The sequence below is a fragment of the Camellia sinensis genome, chromosome 6, assembly GCF_055761805.1.
Source record: "Camellia sinensis isolate YWXY chromosome 6, ASM5576180v1, whole genome shotgun sequence".
NCBI lineage: Eukaryota > Viridiplantae > Streptophyta > Magnoliopsida > Ericales > Theaceae > Camellia > Camellia sinensis.
The window spans coordinates 1,615,001-1,618,757 of NC_138966.1; positions in this window are offsets into that span (position 1 = coordinate 1,615,001).

Genomic DNA, 3,757 nt, shown 5'->3' on the forward strand with positions numbered 1-3,757 from the left:
TGCCACGCCACGGCCTCGGCCCGCATGCCATGCCATGCCACGGCCCGCATGTCTTTGCCACGGCGTTGCCAAACATGCCATGCCACGGCCTCGACCAGCATGCCATGCCACGGCGTCGCCCAACATGCCATGCCACGGCCACGGCCCGCATGCCATGCCACGGCCTCGGCCCGCATGCCTTGCTACGGCGTTGCCCAACATGCCATGCCACGGCCTCGGCCCGCATGCCTTGCCACCGCGTTGCCCAGCATGCCATGCCACCGCGTTGCCCGTCGTTCCATGCCTTAGCCTTGGCCAACATGTCGAGCCACGGCCTCGGCCCGCATGCCATGCTACGGCGTCGCCCAACATGCCATGCCACGGCCTCGGCCCGCATGCCTTGCTACGGCGTCGCCCAACATGCCATGCCACGGCCTCGGCCCGCATGCCATGCCACGGCCTCGGCCCGCATGCCATGCCACGGCCTCGGCCCGCATGCCATGCCACGGCCTCGGCCCGCATGCCATGCCACGGCCTCGGCCCGCATGCCCTGCCACGGCGTTGCCCAACATGCCATGCCACGTCCTCGGCCCGCATGCCATGACATGCCACGGCCCGCATGTGTTGCCACGGCGTTGCCAAACATGCCATGCCACGGCCTCGGCCCGCATGCCATGCCACGGCGTCGCCCAACATGCCATGCCACGGCCACGGCCCGCATGCCATGCCACGGCCTCGGCCCGCATGCCTTGCTACGGCGTTGCCCAACATGCCATGCCACGGCCTCGGCCCGCATGCCTTGCCACGGCGTTGCCCAACATGCCATGCCACGGCCTCGGCCCGCATGCCATGCCATGCCACGGCCCGCATGTCTTGCCAAGGCGTTGCCAAACATGCCTTGCCACGGCCTCGGCCCGCATGCCATGCCACGGCGTCGCCCAACATGCCATGCCACGGCCTCGGCCCGCATGCCATGCCATGCCACGGCCCGCATGTCTTGCCACGGCGTTGCCAAACATGCCATGCCACGGCCTCGGCCCGCATGCCATGCCACGGCGTCGCCCAACATGCCATGCCCCGGCCACGGCCCGCATGCCATGCCACGGCCTCGGCCCGCATGCATTGCTACGGCGTTGCCCAACATGCCATGCCACGGCATCGGCCCGCATGCCATGCCACGGCCTCGGCCCGCATGCCCTTCTACGGCGTTGCCCAACATGCCATGCCACGGCCTCGGCCCGCATGCCTTGCCACCGCGTTGCCCGGCGTGCCATGCCTTAGCCTTGGCCAACATGTCGTGCCATGGCCTCGGCCCGCATGCCATGCCATGCCATGCCACGGCCCGCATGTCTTGCCACGGCGTTGCCAAACATGCCATGGCACGGCCTCGGCCCGCATGACATGCCACGGCCTCGTCCCGCATGCCTTGCTGCGGCGTCGCCCAACATGCCATGGCACGGCCTCGGCCCGCATGCCATGGCACGGCCTCGGCCCGCATGCCATGGCACGGCCTCGGCCCGCATGACATGCCACGGCCTCGGACCGCATGCCTTGCTACGGCGTCGCCCAACATGACATGCCACGGCCTCGGCCCGCATGCCTTGCTACGGCGTCGCCCAACATGCCATGCCACGGCCTCGGCCCGCATGCCTTGCGACGGCGTCGCCCAACATGCCATGCCACGGCCTCTGCCCGCATGCCATGCCACGGCCTCGGCCCGCATGCCTTGCCACGACGTCGCCCAACTTGCCATGCCACGGCCTCGGCCCGCATGCCATGCCACGGCCTCGGCTCGCATGACATGCCACGGCCTCGGCCCGCATGCCTTGCTACGGCGTCGCCCAACATGCCATGCCACGGCCTCGGCCCGCATGACATGCCACGGCCTCGGACCGCATGCCTTGCTACGGCGTCGCCCAACATGCCATGCCACGGCCCCGGCCCGCATGCCTTGCCACCGCGTTGCCCGGCATGCCATGCCACCGCGTTGCCCGGCGTGCCATGCCTTAGCCTTGGCCAACATGTCGTGCCACGGCCTCGGCCCGCATGCCATGCCATGCCACGGCCCGCATGTCTTGCCACGGCGTTGCCAAACATGCCATGCCACGGCCTCGGCCCGCATGCCATGCCACGGCCTCGGCCCGCACGACATGCCACGGCCTCGGCCCGCACGCCTTGCTACGGCGTCGCCCAACATGCCATGCCACGGCCTCGGCCCGCATGCCTTGCCACCGCGTTGCCCAGCATGCCATGCCACCGCGTTGTCCGGCGTGCCATGCCTTAGCCTTGGCCAACATGTCGTGCCACGGCCTCGGCCCGCACGCCATGCCATGCCACGGCGTTGCCAAACATGCCATGCCACGGCCTCGGCCCGCATGACATGCCACGGCCTCGGCCCGCATGCCTTGCAACGGCGTCGCCCACCATGCCATGCCACGGCCTCGGCCCGCATGCCTTGCCACGACGTCGCCCAACTTGCCATGCCACGGCCTCGGCCCGCATGCCATGCCACGGCCTCGGCCCGCATGACATGGCACGGCCTCGGACCGCATGCCTTGCTACGGCGTCGCCCAACTTGCCATGCCACGGCCTCGGCCCGCATGCCTTGCTTCGACGTTGCCCAACATGCCATGCCACGGCCCCGGCCCGCATGCCTTGCCACCGCGTTGCCCAGCGTGCCATGCCTTAGCCTTGGCCAACATGTCGTGCCACGGCCTCGGCCCGCATGACATGCCACGGCCTCGGCCCGCATGCCTTGCGACGGCGTCGCCCAACATGCCATGCCACGGCCTCGGCCCGCATGCCATGCCACGGCCTCGGCCCGCATGCCATGCCACGGCCTCGGCCCGCATGACATGCCACGGCCTCGGCCCGCATCACATGCCACGGCCTCGGCCCGCATGCCATGCCACGGCCTCGGCCCGCATGCCTTGCCACGGCGTTGCCCAACATGCCATGCCACAGCCTCGGCCCGCATGCCTTGCCACCGCGTTGCCCAGCATGCCATGCCACCGCGTTGCCCGTCGTGCCATGCCTTAGCCTTGGCCAACATGTCGAGCCACGGCCTTGGCCAACATGTCGAGCCACGGCCTCGGCCCGCATGCCTTGCTACGGCGTCGCCCAACATGCCATGCCACGGCCTCGGCCCGCATGCCTTGCTACGGCGTCGCCCAACATGCCATGTGTTACAGGGTCAATTTTCGTTTCAAAAATTCCAGCCTGTAATGGCACTAAGTTGGACACTTAGTCTCAGCCAAGTATGTATACACACACACACACAGAGTGTTATAACAAGTAAGAATAGGCAGCAAGTAATTACAGGAAAAATCCCAACCTTTATTGATTGCACCAACAATACAAAGGATGCCTATGGAACTCTTACAAAACACTTAGTTAATTTTCGAGTTCCATGGCTGATGCCTAAATAGGCTTACAATCAGTTTTAACTTCCAACCAGCATTACAAGGAAAGCATGCCAAGTGGCATGGCAGTTGACACCCCCAACTGCCTAGGGACTTAGGAACATTTCTGGAGCATAACTGCTCTTAACTGCTGCTATGTTTCAGCCTTTATTCCAGATGTCCAGACTTGCCTTGTCTTTGCCCATCATGGGTAACTGCTGCAAACTGACATGCATAACTGCTAGGAACTGCCATGTTGTTTGCCTCATCAAGTCAGCCACGAATTTGGTTGCCTTGGCCTCCAGACCAAGTTCTGCCCACTGATTGTTTTGAACCCCCAAGCATGCTGCAGCCCACATTCGGGTCATGTTAATGCC